Source organism: Corythoichthys intestinalis, chromosome 19 (genome assembly GCF_030265065.1).
Source record: "Corythoichthys intestinalis isolate RoL2023-P3 chromosome 19, ASM3026506v1, whole genome shotgun sequence".
Lineage (NCBI taxonomy): Eukaryota > Metazoa > Chordata > Actinopteri > Syngnathiformes > Syngnathidae > Corythoichthys > Corythoichthys intestinalis.
The window spans coordinates 22,812,191-22,832,266 of NC_080413.1; positions in this window are offsets into that span (position 1 = coordinate 22,812,191).

The window sequence follows — 20,076 nt, forward strand, 5'->3', positions numbered from 1 at the left end:
GCTCCATGAAAAAAACACAAATCAAACGAACCCTTTCGAAGTCACAGTGGAAGCACAAAATGCGTTTTTTTTTTTTATATATAAATATAACTGCCGTGCGAGGTTCCACCGAACGAGAGGCAGGAGTGTTCTGACGCAGCGACGGGCGAGCGACGGCCGTTTGAATCAAGCAAACGGGCGAGCGACTTTGTGTGACTTTGAGGATGAACGGAAAACTAAATTTAGCGCAAGCAATTGTGCTTTTTGATCAACTTGAGGAAGAGGGTGGTCCAAATTCGTCATCATCGTCTTCTTCGGAAGAGTCCTCGAGTGAAGATAGTGACGGATTTGAACACGTGGGTGACGCCATCGACGAGCAGAGGTAAACCAACTCACTTTTTTTTTTTTTTTTTTTTTTTTTAATGCTGTAAAAGTTTCTTTTGATATTGCAAGACAAAGTTAATTTTGATGCAATATAAGTGCGTGTTTGTGTATGTAATAATAAAATGTGCAAATCAGATCAAAGTATAATTTGTGGTCTTCTTTCTATATGAAGATTAGGGATGTAGCACATATTCAGCTACGGTATTCTTTCTATTGTCATACATATAGATTTCCATTATTATTTATTGCTGTATATATTTTTATTTTATACTTTATTATTTTCATAAATACTGACTTTTGTTTCATGTACATTTATAGTGACAATGAAAGTAAAGTGAAATGAAAATGGAAGGGTGGAAAGAGGACCGACACCCCATGGAAGTGTGGGCTGTGATGTAGCCCTGTGTCTAATTCCAGGACGAAACTGCTTTTCGGAGTGGCATGCCTGAAAAAAATTTAACTTGTTTATTGTAAATATTTTTGAAAATACTTTTTCCCCCAATGTTATATATATATTTTTTTCCCCACAATCAGTCTTCTCAATTTGTGTATATAAATGTGTGTTCAAGAAGCTTGATTGTGTGGACATAGTTTTCATCAGGTGATGGGCCGCAATACCTAAACTCATAAAGAGATGGCCTCTAAACACTTTTTGTGTTAGGTGGTATATTTTTTCACTGTTCTTCACTGTTTGGTCTGCTGTATATAACCTGTTTTGACTAGAGCATGTATAAATGCAAAAAACGCCTATGGCTATACCTGTTGTTTATGTTGAATTGTCAAATAAAAGACTATTTATTCTAAATTTTTTTGGTTGAATGTTCATCCTAACATGTTGAATAAATATTACAAAGTTTCAAAACGGTTCGTTACGCATGTTTGGTTGTCAATTGGACATCAATATTAAAAATTTTGACAAAACGATTTTGGAATTTTTGGTCTTTTTGGGCCCAAAATTATGATTTATAATTGGTCAGTGAAGGAAACAACAGTTTGGACATGAAGTTCAAGGTGTCACAAAAAAAGGGACCAAACCAGGCCATCGTAAACAATTCTGTCTTTGAAATATAAAGGCAACTTCAAAGGCATGCAAAATCAGACAAAATAGGCCCAGACCTTAAAGGGTTAAACCTCATTTTAATGCAGTTGGGGGCAGAAATATTCTTTTGACAATTCATTCACAAAACCACAAATGATTGTTTTAAAATAACCACTAACAAGCGTTGCAATTTTGTTTAACGGTCCAACAAAATCTACGGAAAACAGACGTCTAGTGATGAGTTTCTGATTACATTTTCCATTTCAGACAAGTTAATGCAACATATCGTATCATTTGTCGTCATGTCTGTAATTTTCCCTGATTATCTTTTGGTTATTCGCTTGTATTAATGTACGTCTAAGGAATTCTAATGATTCTGCAAGGCTTCAGTCCATTGTTAACATCTCATCTGCGACTAGAATTTTATGGTTGATTCAGGATTGTTGGTCGAAGCCACAACAACAAAATAACAATTCCAGTGCCAAAATAAAAGTGGACTATTTTGCTCATAATTACACTTCTTTAAAAAGATTTTTTATTCTTTATTTTATTTACTTGACTATTAAAAAACATTGACTATTAAAAATGACAATTTGTACATTTTTGGGAAAAAACAAACTCCCAAAGACTCTAATGTCTTAACATCAGAAGTGGGTAGAGTAGGCAAACATTTTACTCAACTAAGAATAGCATTACTAAATGCTATACAAATCTAAATAATATTACTCAAGTAAAAGTAGTCATCCAAAAATTTACTCAAGTACAAGTAAAAAAAAGTATTCGTTGAAAAAAAACTCAACTAATGAGTAACATTGTGACTAACTGCTTACAATGTCAGATTTTTAAATGTTTTTTTTTCTCTCCGCACCACTTCATGTATATGAACTGTTATTATTATACTGCACTATGACCTTTTACATGACCATAATAGGCCAAAAAGATGAAACAAAAATCATTGAATTCAGACCAGAACAACACTATGAAACATCACTCGTCCAAAGAGCATGAGTGCCCTCGAGTGGAGAAAAAAAATTGTTACCTCTGATTGGTATAATGCTGTCATGTAGTTGTTGTTGCGACGTCTCTTTGGTGAAACTGAAGTTTTTTTCACACACATATCCAGGGAAATTCCCGTGTAAGGTGCTGCGGGATTTACTCGCGTCATTGCTTTCACGCATGTCGAGATGTCCCGAGAATGACGAGGGTTGGACACTTTCAAAGACTTGTCTCGTGGTTGCCCACTGGCGCTCTCTGTGCTGGCGCGTTTTTATAACCCGGACATTACGTCATTTTTGGTCGGCATCGTCTGTCACAATGTTGGTCAAATCGTGTTTGGTCCAGAGTAAGGTTTCCCGACGTCGTAACTGCAGCCAATTACAGCTCATCAAGACTTTATTTAAGCCCAGGCGACCCAAGAGAAGGGTGTCGAGATATTACTTGCTGGCCGCCATTCGACACCTCCTCCACCCTTGTTTTGAAATTCCCAATGTTATGCTAGTATTTGAGTGCCCTGTATTTGTTTGTCTTATCGGCTCTCTGCCTATCCCTGTCGACCTACTGTCAAGGACCCATTGTGTTATTCCCCCTTTTCTGCGATCACGTGTATTTTTGTTTGTATTTAATAAACCCTTGCACGCATACCCTCCGTTGTTTTCTGCATTGAAGTACAGCGTTGTTTCCGCAGTAGCGTACCCTGACACCGGCAACAAAATAAACCACACATTTCCAAAGATGGACGATGGACTCTCTTCCTCGGCTCTACTGTCATGGACCCATTGTGTTATTCCCCCTTTTTCCGTGATCGGGTACATTCCTGTTTGTATTTAAAAAACCCTTGAACGCTTCCCTCTGTTGTTTTCTGCTTTGAAGTACAACCTTGTTTCTGCAGTCGCTGACCCTTACATCGGCAACAAAATAAACCACACATTTCCGATGATGGACAATGGACTCTCTCCCTCGGCTCTACGATTCCGTAGCAATTTAATTTCGTTATGTTTTCAGTTTAATTTAGATATTTCCAGCTTGCTGTATTGATGTTTGCAATGTTTGTTTACCGCTTTTTGTCTTCTTGTGAAGAGAAAGGAAGTGACGATCGGCCTGCCATGATATTTACGTCATCAGCAATTGTGCTATGACCAGGGAATTTGTGCTTTCACGCACACGGCTTCCCGGGAAAGTCCCGGACATTATATTAAGACGTGACCTGTGAAATGTCAGCGTAATCTCTGTGTCAGTCTACCCGGGAAATTGTTTTTGCATACAACTGCTGCAAGGTTAAATCTCGCGATATTCCCGTTGTTTCGGACTGTGTGAAAGGGGCTTGAGATAGCCCTGTCGGCATCTCAGACAAAAAAAATCAGTATGTAGGATAAACAGGAAAAATGTAACGACTCTAGTGTAGCCCAAAGTAGCGGAGTAAAAGTAGTGTTTCTTCTTCACATATCTACTCAAGTAAAAGTAAAACATATTTGGTGGTAAAACTACTTTAAGAAGTACATTTTCTCAAAAAGTTGCTCAAGTAAATGCTTTACTATCCACCTCTGCTTAATATAAATGCTTTTTTAATTGGAAAAAACACGTATCCTTCTACAAATATAAAATGACATTGAGAAACTGTGTAGATGGGTTAAAGTGTGTTCCCCGTGTACTGTGTGTATATGTTTGTTAGAGAGCTGAGTGCGTGCGGGAAGAAGACCACCTAAAAATAAACATCTTGCCAGTGGCACTAGACAATGACAATATTCCTTGCAGTTTAGAGACGTCAGAGTGTTTGGGCAGAAGCCAACTTTAGATCCTTTAATGGGAACCATCTCGGTCAACTTTGGGTCACAGACATTTTATTAGACACAGAGTTGAATTTACCAGTCTTCTGTCAGCAAATGTACAAATGAAAATTTAAGAAACCACTGGGGTGTGGAAAACTTGTCATATTTTCAGCAGCTGTAGTTACATTATTATGGTATAGTAAAGAGATTAACACTTTGTTGTTGTTGTTGTGGTAAGATTATGAATTTATTTCTCGACAGTTTTTTTCCCATCTGTATAACTTTCCAACTTTTCTCAACAAAACAGTGCTTTTTTGTAACATTACATTATTTACATGACTTCATAACTTTTGTTGCCCCTCAAGATCATCATTTTTAACAAACCTCATCAATACAGACATTTTCTGTGGTAATATAGGATTAAAACCTGTTATTTGTAATACTTTATCATCAATGTGAACCACACTAGATTTAAAAGATATGTGTATACAAAGAGTTGATTGTTAAAATCGAAAGTCATAGAAATTTCCATTTTTTCCTCTCCATCATCTGTGTACACAGCGCCAAAAGCATTGATGACATATACTAAGTGCTTCAAATCAAAACAATCAATACTGGATGTTGGCTATTTCCATTGGCTGCATAAATAATGTTCTGAGTTTAAACACTTACAGAGAAAAAAAACTCACTTTTTGAATATGAAATTAATTAATTGATAAACTAAATGATCAATGCAAAAATAAATCTGTATTAATTTATAGTAACTTTTATGTGTGTTGGTTCAGGTGATACAACGTTCAATTTTCAAAAACTACTAAAGAAATATTTTGAAGTGCATGTCCCTTTGTTAAAAACAAAACAAAACAGGGAGCAATCCAAGGATGGGTCCACTTCTGGGGGGCACTGGAGCACCCCTAGACTCAAACTAAAGTATTGTAATATAAAAGTGATTTTGGAAAAAAAATTGATGAAAAAAAAATCTGAGATAATCCAAGGACCAATCTATATCTGAGACATACTGGACTACCCCAAGATTTGAACCAAAGTACTCGAATGAAATTCTGATTTAATTTCACAGATTATTCACAGATTTTTTATGTCAGTGTCCCCCTGATGTGGACCCATTCTTGGATAGCTCCCTGTTTTTTTTGTTGTTGTTTTTTTTAAACTCTCAAGCCACCGCGTTGCTTTACCGTAACACACATAATGCAAACAATGATCCAAATGAGGGAACGTTGTTCATTGTTCCTTGTGGAGGCTGGCCTGACAGCAATAGTTTTCGAGTTAGCAAGTACACACTGTACCTCCTCCTTAACATTGATGTCTTTTTCCATTACTTACTGTGGCTGCTGCTAGCCGAAAAAAAAACTTCTAATATCCCTCCTCTTCGAAGGGGGCGGCATGTTGTCGACATGAATCTGTGTGAGTGTGTGCCTGTGTGGCGGGAAGGGGGTTGTTTGTGTGTGTCAAATCATCAGCCAATCAAATTTGCGTTTGAGGGGGAACAAAAATGGACCAACACTACGATATTGGAAAAAACTGACTTTTTGGGGGTTTGCGATATATTTTGCGATATTAAAACTAGAAGAAGTTTCACTAAATGACTTGAATAGATCTGCTTAGGAAGACTATGACCACATTGTATTCATTAGAGATGTCCCGATCCGATCACACGATCGGAAATTGGGCTGATGGCGCCATTTTTCAGAGGAACTTCAAAAACATATATTTATGTTTTTCTGATTCATGCTCGTACATCTTCTCACCCTCCCTCCTGCTAAGTAGTGTGACCAAACTTTTTTTTCTTGGTCACCAGTGCAGCTGGCATTTGGTATTTAAAGTTAACGATGATTGACAGGTTAGTAGCTTTGATCTGGTCAGAGACACGTCAGTAGCTCTACGATCAAAGGCACAAATGTGTTAATCATCGTTAAGCTTGGTACACAGTCTGAAGTGTGCTGTGGCAACTCATTCATTGTGTAAGTGAGAGGCTGTTCTCTGCAGCGTCAAAGCAAAAAAATCAAAAAACAAAACAATTTTTTTCGGTATCGGATTGTAGGGTGGGGTCGACATGGTATTGGCAGATTCTCAAAATCAGGTGACTCGGACTCGGTTGCAAAAATATGCGATCCCGACATCCCTAGTAGTGTTGCACCGATACCATTTTTGGCCCCGATACCGATACCTGGCTGTGCAGTATCGGCCGATACTGATACCATACCGATACCACCCCATTTTTATATATATATATATATATATATATATTTTTTTTTTTTTCCCCAAAGAGCTACATAATTGGATGTGAAATCATTGCTATCAAGGCTTTGTCAGGCTGTTGCTTACCTTTGCAAAATAGGAAAAAGACTAGTACAAAGTATAATACTAGCCCAACAGTAAGAAAGTAAAAATAAGTTCATAATAATAAACTCTGAATGAACTGAGTAAACTTTTTTAAACCTCTCAAAGGCCAAACAGTGCAACTTTCATGAAATTATTGTCACATTCTGCTGCTGGTTAGATTGTGTTTTGTTGCTGGGCTGTTAGTGGGGGCGTTCATGACGTCGCACCTGAATCCAATGCAGGCTCACCAACTCAGCATTTAAGCACGGGTGAACTCAGAGAAGGCTGCCGAGATATTTGCTTTGCTGATCACCATTTGACATCTCGCACTATAGTCTCGCTACATTTGCTTGTTACGCCCCTGCATTGGGTTTTTTCTGTTAGTGTGCTGCACTCGTTTGTTACCTCTACCCTGTGCAGGTATTTGAGTGTTTTTATTTTGGCTTTTTGGCTCGCTGCCTATCGTCTTAGTTAACCTTCGAGTTTGTAGTATTGAGCTCCGTCGACCTGCTGTCACGGACTCCTTTGTTATTTCTACTATCCCGCGATCGCGTGTTATTTTTTTGTTTGCAATCATTAAACCCTTGTACGTATCCCCCGCTTGTTGTCCGCTTCGAGGTCCAACCTTGTTTCCGCATTTGCGGACGCTAACAATTATAAGTAATAATAATTGACCACAGCATCCCGTCTCTCTATTAGCCTCCTTTTTTCGGGAGGGGGGGAGTCCCTTATTTCTATTTCTGAAAGGTGGCAACCGTACTTTGGAAACAGTTCCCAAATTACTGCAGCATTTCTTTAAGTAAAAGACAAAGTAAAGTTGACGGAGTGAACTGACAAGAGATTGTTGCACCGGTCCAGCGCCTCTGGATAGCAGTCCTGCTCTTGCAGGCTCAAACTCGTTGTGTTCGTTCACGTTTCGTCTTCAAATGATTTATCAGGTTCGAGGTATTGAAACTGGCCGATTTAACTCCACATCTCGAAACTTTCAGGCCGCAAATCTTGCATGCAGCCATTGATTTTAATTGACGGGATTTCTATTTTGAAATATTTCCCGACCGCCGACATGCCAAGCGGCCTTGTCATTGGTCAGGAGTGGCTATTGGCCCGTTCTCATTGGTCTGGAGCAGGCCAATAGCGATAGGTGCTTGGTGTTCACGTGTCATCACACAACACAGAGACAGAGTGTAGTGAGCGCCAGGAGAAAAAAAAAAGGCTGCGGTCAAATGTTATAATAATGGACCGGTACATGGTATCGGCACCGTCTTTGTTGGTACTCGCCGATACCGATACCACCATTTCGGGCCGGATCGGTGCTCCCTGCCGATACTAGTATCGGTATCAGTGCATCTTTAACCCCTAGTATCCAATGAACATTGTTTAATCTAAGCTAAACGGGCTAATCTGTGAATGATGAAGATTGTTGTTTATGAAAGGGATCCAGGAAGCCCACTCACTGCACAATTGCTGCTTTTATGAAGAAAAATAAATGTTTTCATAAATACAAAAAAAAAAAAAAAACATTGCGATGGTGATGTTTAAACAATATATTGTGCATGCCTAACTGGCACATTCAGCAAGTGAAAACGGGTAAATGTAAGTCTGAAAATATTTCACCTAATAATGGTACGGTCTGTTCTATCCTTACAACATATGGGGAGACAATCGAAATTACCTATATAACTGACCTCATTATATAATGCAAATAAGGTTTCTTAAAAGTTGGTTGGGACAATTTCAGCATCCTGAAAAGTTGGCAGAGTTTTGTCCCTACCGTCCCTACACAAAACTACGTCCTTGATGTAAGGTATAAAACTGCTCCAAAGAATTCAACATTCTGGCCTGACATAACAGTAAGAGTCTTACTGTAAGACAATACTGAAGGTTACAGTTAACTTTGAAAAGCACTTGTGAGGTGAACATAACAAAATCCATCTGCCTGATCATCGAGTATCAAGCTATCAAAACTGCTGTTGCCCCCACACCGCTACAAACAATAGACCACAAACCGAGCCAGGAAGCTTTGACCCTCCTACGATTCACTACATACCCTCCTCGCTTACTGAACAGACCTTTGACAAATCCACTTAACCGACTTAAATCGAAATAATGACACATTTCTTTCCTCACAAGGTTGTCTAAATTAAAAAACATTTGGAGGGGAAATTGAGCAATTCTTGCCAAGATGTGTTCTACACATTTCTGGGAAGGATGTCGATGTCAATACATATGTTTCTGGTTCTTTCTGCTCTTAATGATCCATTATATGACAGTGGATCTGGAAGCTGTAGTTCAGCGGTCTCCAATGTCTCATCATGTGCATGCCTCGACAGCATGCCCCCATCTGGTTGGGATACCGGAGGTTTGGGGTTATGCTCAGACTCAATGTTGAAGATGACTTAATAAAGGAGTTTGAAATGCCCAAGAACTAATCCTGGACCTCCAAAGATTACACACAGAAGAAAAGTTCCAATAACACTTTGCCTGTATTTAACAACAGCAACATTCTCTCTACTTGCACTTAAGAATGTTTTGGACTATTCTCTGCCGGGCTGGTGCTTCCAGTCCCCCAGGGGAGGTTGAGATTAGCTAGAATGTGATGAGATGGTGACAAATATCCAACACTCCCTCACAATGACGATCCGGTACGCAAACCACAACGGAGAAAAGGAAGACTCCGATTGGGCCGGAAAACCAAACAAAACAAAAAAAGGAGACTCAGTCAGGAAGCAAGATATCCATTTCATGGCCCTTTCTGTTTAGCTGCCACCTGTTAGACATGATCATTACCACGGTGCAAGGGGCATGGGGGGCTCAGCCGCGCACATTTATATCAACAAGCCAGGATAAAACTGTCTAATTATCCCCTACGGCCCCCCTGGTTTGGCCCTCTCAACTCTTCTCGTGAGCTTGGTACCATTTGCCTGCTGGGCCTGTGGCCAATTTGTGCAGGCTGGCATGTTAAAGCCCATCCTAATGACAGCTCTCTTTCAATGTCAGATTGTTGTAAAATGCTTTGCGCAGCTTATGCACATGATTCTCAACTAGTCCAACTCAATGGAAGGTCAGTGGCAATCACAAATACAAAACTGAAAAGTGAGTTTGTAGCTTAATATTTGTTTTCTAAAATTTTTTTCCCAACAAGATTATTTTCAAAACTAAAATTTTATGTCCCAAATTTATAATACAAAATTTAAACAGAATCCCAGAGCGAAACAGTATATTTAAATTGTCATGTTTACCACACGCAGATGAGACATACACATAGTAACTCGCAATAATAATGTAGTGTAATTAGTAGGGATGTAACTGTACAACCAGTATCGAGTGGTTAAAATCAATCAAAATCGATCAAAACGTAAAACATCACTCAACATTGTCCTTGTTTTGATATGCTGTTTTGTTCAAAAGATTCATGAAAATTTCTGAAATGACAACAAAATTACCCACCCCCCTCAAAAATAGTAATTAGTTCGAGCTTTTATTGCTTTAGGTGAAATTTAACTCATTGTTTGAAATAAATACGATAATTTTCACACCACAAGGCACACCTGACTATAAGCTGCCACCCACCAAATGTGACACGAAAACGGCATTTGTTCATATATAAGCCCCAATGGACTATAAGCCGCAGCTGTCCTTACTGTATTATGGGATATTTACACCAACAGATATTAACCGGTAACGGTTTATTTGACAGCTGCATCAGACGACTGTCATAACACCAAATGAACCACAATTAAGCTTTGAACCTATTGGTTGCAAAGCTTTATTGCTTCAAGAAGCTTCATTTGGCCATCATTGCTCCCTTGAGGGAGACAGTCAACCTCTTCTGCCACCTGCTGTCAATACTGTTGTTGTCCAACATGCCTCCTGGCATGCGTTGCAGCGCTACAGACATAAATAACAATCAAAATTCATGTTCTGTGCTAATTATTTATTCTGTTATTGTTTCAGTTGTTTCATTCATGGGTAGTTATGGTATTTGGTAACACTTTATTTGACAGTGACGCCAAAAGACTGTCATGAGACAATCATAACTATGATATGACACTGTCATGAGCATTAATGAATACTTATAACAGATGTCATTTCGTGTTATCCGACAAATTATCTCACTTTTGAATGGATGTAAAAGATCCAAATTGGACATAAATGTGTTAGTAACATAATTTACCAGATGCTTGCTAAAATTCGAGGCTATATTCAAAATTTATTATTAAATTGAAATTAAATTAAATTTAAATTAAATTTAAATTAAACTATTAAATAAGGAAGAAAATGTAAATATATATAAAAGCATAAGAAAGTAAAACGGTAAAAAAAAGTGGAAAATAAAATTTCAAAATCGTGACCACAAACCCAAACAATAGACTTCATAATGTATTGATGGGGTGCGGGGCTGATTCATAGGGGGCCTATCTCCGTCAAAGCTAACCAAGTGGAAACACAGACAGAGCTTTTTCCGTTGATAATTCTTGTGAATAAATGCTAAAGTCCCTGAATTCTTTATAGATATGGATGTAAAACAGTCTCGATTCTTAAAAGAAAAAAAAAAACGGGCAGTTAGCGTTTATTTTACATAAATACGTCAAAGTAAAATGCTATTCTGTTAGTGAATGTAGCGAGCAGCTGCCTGATGTAAACCGAGCTTTTCCGGTGAAAATTCTTGTGAATAAATGCTTAAAACACTGAATTGTTAATAGATATGGATGTAAAACAGTCTCATTTCTTGATTAAAAGCAAAAATACCGAGCAGTTAGCATTTATTTTATGTAAATATGTCGAATGTGCTGCTAGTCTCTGAGCCACTGTGGCGCCGCCTTATCATTACAAAGAGCTTTTTACGTTGAAAATTCTTGTGAATAAGTGCTTAAATCCCTGAATTCTTTATAGATATGGACGTAAAACAGTCTCAAATCTTGGTTAAAAGCAAAAAAAATGGGCAGTTAGCATTTATTTTACATAAATATGTCGAATGTGCTGCTAGTCGTTAAGCAACTGTGGCGCCGCCTTATCACCACAAAGAGCTTTTTATGTTGAAAATTCTTGAGAATAAATGCTTAAATCCCTGAATTCTTTATAGATATGGAAGTAAAACAGTCTTGGTTAAAGGCCCCCCCAAAAAAACGGGCAGTTAGAATTTATTTCACGTAAATATTGCAAAGTATAACGCTAATGCTGTACCAGCTAATTTCTCTGATTTTTTTCACGTTTCAAAATGCATGCATGGTACAAAAAATAGAATAATTACCTTAAATCCTTGAACAAATCACTCCTGAGACGATCCTTCCTGTTTGTATGCGGTACAGCTTTTCTACTTTTTCAACCTAAATTCGGTGTTGGGTCGCTGCATGTGTTTGAGAAGAACTAAGACCGACTGCGAAAAGGTGTGCCGCAGTGTCTGGGGAATCTGTCCCATCAATGTCAGTCTATGCCCAAACTTTTGGGGAAACAAAAGTGTTTTTATATGTCAATGCAACAAAACAAACTAACAAAATATGTGTAACATTGTGTACTCTGTTTCATGTTTTATTCATAATTCTTTTTTTAATATTGTGTGTCGTCATCTTCTGTTCATTTAAAAGAAAGTCAACTCAGGCTATCTTTTCTTCAGCTTTTTCCCTTTTCAACACAAAGGAGTGTGCTTGCTGTTACTTAGCAGACATTTCAGTAAGGATCACATTCATTTCACTGCTAACAGTTGACAGATTTTAGTCAGAAATGCCGTAACATCATTAAAGGCAAGTAAATGTGACGCTAATGACCAAAAGTCATGAAGCTTTGATGCTCACTTGCAAATTGAGAGAAGACCAAACATAAACACTTTGCACCTGTGCCAAGCTGACAATGATCATAACAGTTTTGATCGCCACAGATGGAATGTGGCGGGTAGCAGCGGGCAATCCGCGTCCTCGTGGGAGGTAGCATTAAGGTCTTAATTAGGACGCAGGGGGGAACCATTCAGAGTACTCGGGCATGACGAGGGACGCAGCAATGGGAAACTGGAGCGGATCGTCTTTCCTAGTTCAAGGCTAATTGCTGAAAAGAGATCTGACATAGATGTGCAGGGGAACACAGGCGGTATGTGGTATGATCATGTGAGGTCATCGCCACTGCTTGTTGGACTAAGCTGTGTATCTTTGTAGATCCTTGTTGTTAAGTCGCCAAAGATAAGCAAGATCAGATATGTATTTATACTGCATTTAATAAAATAGCATGAAAACAGCTGGAAGTTTGTTGAGTTTCCTATATTTGAGATGATTTCTAATGTGCAACCAGGGACAGAGTTGTCACTCAGCAAAAGCTGTCACAGTGGCGTGTTTACTTGCAGGAATCCAGTCATCTCAGCATCTCTGATGACGCAGCAGCTGTGGCAGATATGATTACTACCGGCCACAAACTGGACCTGAGTCTCTTTAGTTGCAAGTGCTCTAGAGTTTGTAGAACATAGAACAAGCAGCGCATGAAAATTTACGAATTATGTTCATTTTTTTATAAAAATGATTTTGCAGACAGTTCTTTTGAAAATGATTTAAAACCTTATCAGATATGTTTGAATGCAATTTCAATATTAATTGGGCTAGCAGCTATTGATATTGATATATAAAGTAATTGTGAAATCAACAATCACAAAAATTCTCTCCTTTTCTGTATAGCTTTTGCTCCCTTAAAGATGATTCCCAATCATTTTAAAAGACAATTTTTCTTAATCGTTTTCATCCAGTTTACATAATTTTCACATAAATATTGCAGGAAATCAAGACACACGAAAGTTGTATACAGTTTTTTGCGAAAAACACATGGCTACAACAAAATTTGATAAAACCATTTTTTTTCTCAATGGCTTCATTTCCAAAGGGACAAAAACCATTATCATTATTATAATGAATATCATCAATATCAACAGGATGTGACCCGAAAACGCCCCAAAATCTAGAGGAATGTGAAAGTGATCTAGAAATGCTCAGAAATTTTCCAAAATCTACAGAGTGACCCCAGAATGCCTCAAAATATACAGGAAGAGACCCTAAATTCACAGGATGTAAAATTAACAAAACGGCACGGTGGCAGTGTGGTTAGCACATCTGCCTCACAGTATCTGAGATCAAGGGTTCAATCCTGGGCTTCTGCCCTCCTGTTGGGGTTTCTCCGTTCCCCCCCCCATATCCCAAAAACGTGCATGGTAGGCTGATCAAATACTCTAAATTGTGCGAATGGTTGTTTGTCTCCTTGTACCCTGTGATTGGCTGGCAACAGATTCAGGGTGTCACCCCCTCTACAGCCCACAGTTAGCTGGGATTGACTCCAGCACCCCCGTGACCCCAGTGAGGATAAGCGGCTTGGAAAATGAATGAATGAATAAAATTAACAAGGAAGTAACCTAAAACTAACTCATTGCCTGCCATTGACAACCGCAGGCATCCAATTCAATTAAAATCTGACGAATGGCTGTGAATGCTTATCATTCAGCATAGACTTCATAATGATATTGACGAGACATATTCCCAAGACACTGTGCCACACCTTCAAGTAGGGGGCCGTCCCACACTACGCTCAAAGTCGGTTGCAGTTGTTCTCAAACACATGCAATCCAACGCCGGATTTAGATTGAAACCACATAAAAACAGGAAGGATCGTCTCAGGAGTGATTTATTTGAGGATTCAAGGTAACAAGGGGTGTGACAAAATATCGAAATGGTGATATATCGTGATACTTCGTATCCCAAAAGGTTATCGATATGCTCCTACCAAGAATCGAGATATCGTTTTAAAAAGGGGTTAATGTCTAAAAAAACAAAAAAATAAAAATTACCCAACAAGTTGCTACCAAAATCTTCCAACATATTCGTGTCTCATTTAACTCTAACGCTGCATTGACGGTCTCGACGCCCAACGATTTAGACCGGGAACATTCGTTCATTCGAAACCAGAGCATTCACAGTCATTTTGTCTGATTTTCAGGCAATTTCCAGGTCATTTCCTGTTGAGTTTGAGTCACTGTAATCATTAGGGAGATTCCCAGGTCACTTCCTGTTCTGTAACTCAAAATAAACAGGAAAAGACCCATAAAATACCCCAAAATCAACAGGAAGTAACTGAAAATCAACAGGTAAATGACCTTATAGGGCCCCAAATTACCTCATTTCCTGGCATTGGCTGCCACTGACGGACATAGACGTTCAATCAGTTTGAAAGTGGGAGGGATGGCAGCGATTCGTTCATTCGCTGCCACTCTCCCAGTTCAAATGGATTGGACGTCTACTAGTGATAAACTCGTTCCTATTCACAGCAGAAGCTTGTTTTTCTGTTTATTAGTTGTTTGTCGAATATCCTAGAATGATTTCCTGACCAATGTATGGATTATCATTGTAGCGCCATATCAACAGATCATCGTTATCGTGCGCTTTTTATCGCAAATCGTATCGTATCGTGAGGTACCAAGAGGTTCCCACTCCTAAAGGTAACTATTATATTTTTCGTACCATGCATGCATTTTGAAACGTTGTGGGAAAAAAAAAAATCAATGGGAGAAATTAACCGCTACGTTATTGATATCGGTATCGGTTTCAAAAAATGGATATCGTGCACCCCTATCACTTACTTATTATATGTGGGTGTGTGTGTGTCTACGTACAGTGGGGCAAATAAGTATTTAGTCAACCACTAATTGTGCAAGTTCTCCCACTTGAAAATATTAGAGAGGCATGGGTAAACCTCAACCATGAGAGATATAATGTGGAAAAAAACCCCAGAAAATCACATTGTTTGATTTTTAAAGAATTTTTTTGCAAATCATGGTGGAAAATAAGTATTTGGTCAATACCAAAAGTTCATCTTAATACTTTGTTATGTACGCTTTGTTGGCAATAACAGAGGCCAAACGTTTTCTGTAGCTCTTCACAAGCTTGTCAAACACTGTTGCTGGTATTTTGGCCCATTCCTCCATGCAGATCTCCTCTAGAGCAGTGATGTTTTGGGGCTGTCGTTGGGCAACACGGACTTTTAACTCCCTCCTCACCCCGTGGCGTCAAAATGATAACAAGAATGGAGAGCAAAAATCCCAGAACCACATGGGCGGACCTAGTGAATGACCTACAGAGAGCTGGGACCACAGTAACAAAGGCTACTATCAGTAACACAATGCGCTGCCAGGGACTCAAATCCTGCACTGCCAGACGTGTCCCCCTGCTGAAGAAAGTACACGTCCAGGCTCATCTGCGGTTCGCTACAGAGCATTTGGATGATCCAGAAGAGGACTTGGAGAATGTGTTATGGTCAGATGAAACCAAAATAGAACTTCTTGGTAGAAACACAGGTTCTCGTGTTTGGAGGAAAAAGAATACTGAATTTCACCATACCCACTGTGAAGCATTGGGGTGGAAACATTATGCCTTGGGGCTGTTTTTCTGCAAAGGGACCAGGACGACTGATCTGTGTAAAGGAAAAAAAGAATGGGGCCATGTATCGAGAGATTTTGAGTGAAAATCTCCTTCCATCAGCAAGGCATTGAATATGAGATGTGGCTGCGTCTTTCAGCATGACAATGATCCCAAACACACAGCCAGGGCAACAAAGGAGTGGCTTCGTAAGAAGCATTTTAAGGTCCTGGAGTGGCCTAGCCAGTCTCCAGATCTCAACCCCATAGAAAATCTGTGGAGGGAGTTGAAGTCCGTGTTGCCCAATGACAGCCCCAAAACATCACTGCTCTAGAGGATATCTGCATGGAGGAATGGGCCATAATACCAGCAACAGTGTGTGAAAAGCTTGTGAAGAGCTACGGAAAACGTTTGGCCTCCATTATTGCCAACAAAAGGTACATAACAAAGTATTGAGATGAACTTTTGGTATAGACCAAATACTTATTTTCCATCATGATTTGCAAATAGAGTCTTTAAAAATCAAATAATGTGATTTTCTGTTTTTCTTCCCACATTCTGTCTCTCATGGTTGAGGTTTAACCACATTGACAATTAGAGGCCTCTCTAATATTTTCAAATGGGAGAACTTGCACAATTAGTGGTTGACTGAATACTTATATGCCCCATTGTATATTACATTTTTGCATCGGGAGAAAATACTTTTACTTTATACTTGGAAAGTAAATTTTAAAGCTAGTACTTATGTAATCTTACTTGAGTGATTTTTTTCTTCGATAATTGTACGTTTGCTAGTATTTTTTGTATTTTTAAGTATTTTTTGCACCTGTATCTGTACTTTTACTTCAGTAAAAAAGTGAGTACTTCATCCACCACTGGAGTGAGATGAAGTTATACTACTACTGAAGCAATTGTTATGGTTATCCAAAAGCCCACCTGGGGATATTTCTAATAGATGACCTTCACAGACTTTTTCCTGTGAAAAAGCTTTTCCCAATTGACCTTTTCATTGACTTCATTTCGAAATTTTTCATTCGGATTCCAAAATTCGTGGCCAAATTTACGATTGGAGCCACAGACCTGCACAGATAACAGCCGGCATCTTGACAATCGACAGTGTATAAACTTTACAGTTTATGTAGAAGGCAAGTCTACTCTTATGAAAACACAAGTGTTCATCTTTCTCTTTTAAAGACATTCACTTTAAATCAAATTAATTTCTCTTAATGCCGATGTGTGCATTATTTATCTTTTTGGCTGATATTACTGACATTCCTATTGGAAATACAGCTTGCTTTTGCATCCAGAAATAAAAATGTTACCTTGTACTTACTGTTTCCCCAGTACAAATCAAAATATCCACCGCTTTGAAGCTGTCAGTGCATAGAGATAAAAATCTACCGAAATAGGAAGACAGGGGTCCTCTGAGAGACACTAAATTGAATCTAAGGCTGTACCCGACAGACCACAGGATGTGCCTGCAAAATGTAGAAATATCAGAATGGTGAAAAAGTCTGTTAGTGCCCATTCATATAAACTGTCTTGTAATGTTCTTTGGCCCTTGGAGGATTACTTGGGGAAAAACTACAGGAAGGGAAGAATGGTTTTAACATAACTTTTTTTTTTTTTTGAACACACACTACAGCTTTTCTCTCCTCCCTGCAGTTAAACGTTGTATTCCACCGGGTCCCGGAAGGAAGCAACTCAGTAAATCCCTGCTGCAAGACTTAAAACGGAAACAGTATCTCAGGACAGGTGAAAAACTTAAAGAGAAGTATGTCCAGGCCCCTTTGTCTCTTGGGGGTAATCTCCCAGCCACACAATGTAAAAGCCCAGGCATTTAGTTTAAATTTAGCCAGGCAGGAAGCTATAATGATGAAATAACACTCGCTCGTTTTAGGAAACAGAGAACCCCCTGATGTAACAAATTGCACTCAGTAGTTTATAAGCTCACGGCTGTTTTTTAAGTTTTAGGGCCAATTTGCAGCCTTTAACAGTTCACGTGTAAAAAAAAAAGTAGGGGTTCCTCCTGAGGTGAATTAGGAAATGTTCACTTAGTTAGCTCTAATGGACTAAGCCGATGTGCGCACTTGTAAGGTTTTATTTGGAGGAAGGAGGTTCAAAAGTAAACAATGAGAACTCCTTCAAAAGGGTAACCATATGGTTTTATGATTTCAAGTACCGTAATTTTCGGACTCTGAGCTGCTACTTTTTTCCCCTCATTTTTGAATCCTGCGGCTTATTGTCCAATGCAGCTTATTTGTTGATTTAATTGGTAACATGCTTATTTGACAGCGGCGTCGTAAGACTGTTTTAAAGTGATCCTCTAACTTAAATACACGTAGGCTCTAATAAACCACAATTGTTCTCTTGTACTAAAACATGTTGTTAGAAACACATAAAATGTTAAATCAATGGCAGTATTTTATAATATCTAGTCCATATTTTGACCGTTAGTTGGCGCCATGGTTTGCGGGCTCGCAGTGATGACATCATTGGGATCTTTCCAAATGTGTGGCGTGTTCAACAATTGCTTATTGCTGCTTAAACTCGCGAAGTAAAATGCAACGATATGCTGCTTTTGGATGCAATTTCCAGTCAAATGGAAACAAGTGAAGTGCGTGGTCAAGGTGGAATTATTATTTTAGTGAATAAATGTGCATAAGTGGAAGCTTTTCCCCCTTTTTGGTCCCTGTATGCACGTACCCTACCCACCACGCGTTACAACTGGCGCCCGAACATTTTTCCTGGATCCTCAGTCAAGTAAGGGATCCGTCTATTTTCTGGATCCGACGGTCCCACCAAGTCTGCAATATTGGTTTCGGATCTGTCTATTTTTTTTTTGGTACTTTTATACACGTATCCTAGCTACCACGTGTTACAATGTACAAGACATGGATTACACAACGTGTGCTCTTTGGCCTGTATTGTACGTAAAGCACACGACAGCTCTGGATGCTAACAATCTACATAATTATATTGGGATAAGTTTCAAAACGCAATATGCTTACCTTGATTATCTGCTAATAAAACCGGACAGCATACACTCTCGCTCCCAACCGGAGTTCCCAACAGGACTCTTTCGCATCACCAGTTTTGCCCAACTTTTGTCTTATCAGGTATTTGCTGCACGCATTTTTCCCTGAAGCTCGTCTTGTGAACGACCGACAGTGCTGTCCTGCTCTTCACTTTTCAGATATGGTTCAAATAGGAAGATTAGAACTGATGACATGTTGGGAAAGCTAACGTGTGACACGCTGGAATTTTGGCAACGGGACCAGTGACGTAACAAGAATGGCGACCTATCACTTAAAATAATTTTACAAACTTTATTAGAACAAAAACATTAAGAGGGGTTTTAATATCAAATTATTATAACTCATACTAACATTTATCTTTTAAGAATTACTTGTCTTAAAAATAGAGGATCCCTTTAAGACCGTTATAATTATGACCTGACATTATCATGGGCATTAATGAATGCTTACGACGGATATCATTAGGTGTCATCCGGCAAATTATGTCACAAACTCCATTTATGTCCAGTTCGGATCTTTTTACATCCATTCAAAATGGAGATAATTTGCCGGATGACACAAAATGACATCTGTGATAAGCATTTATTAATGCTCATGGCAGTGTCATGCCATAATTATGATGGTCTTATGACAGTTTTACGGCACCATTGTGAAATAACGTGTTACCAAATCACAGACTTCATAATGTATTGACGTGACACATTCGCCATTCACTGTGTCACGCCTTCCCAAAGGGGGCTGTCCCACACTCCGCTTGATTTAATAGCAGTCGGTCACATGACGCGATCTAACGCCAGATTTAGGTTGAAAAAGTATGAAAGCTGTACTGCATACAAACAGGAAGGATTGTCTCAGGAGTGATTTGTTCGAGGATTTAAGTTAATTAATCTATTTTTCATACCATGCATGCATTTTGAATTTGTCAAAAAAATCAATGGGATAAATTAGCTGCTACAGCATTGGCATTATCATTCGCAATATTTATGTAAAATAAATGCTAAATGCACAGTGTTTTTGCTTTTAACCAAGAATCGAGACTGTTTTACATTCACATCTTTAAAGAATATAGGGATTTAAGCATTTATTCACAAGAATTTAAAAGGCAAAAAGCTCTTTGTTAACATATGGCGGTCGCTAATTTGCTTACTGACTAG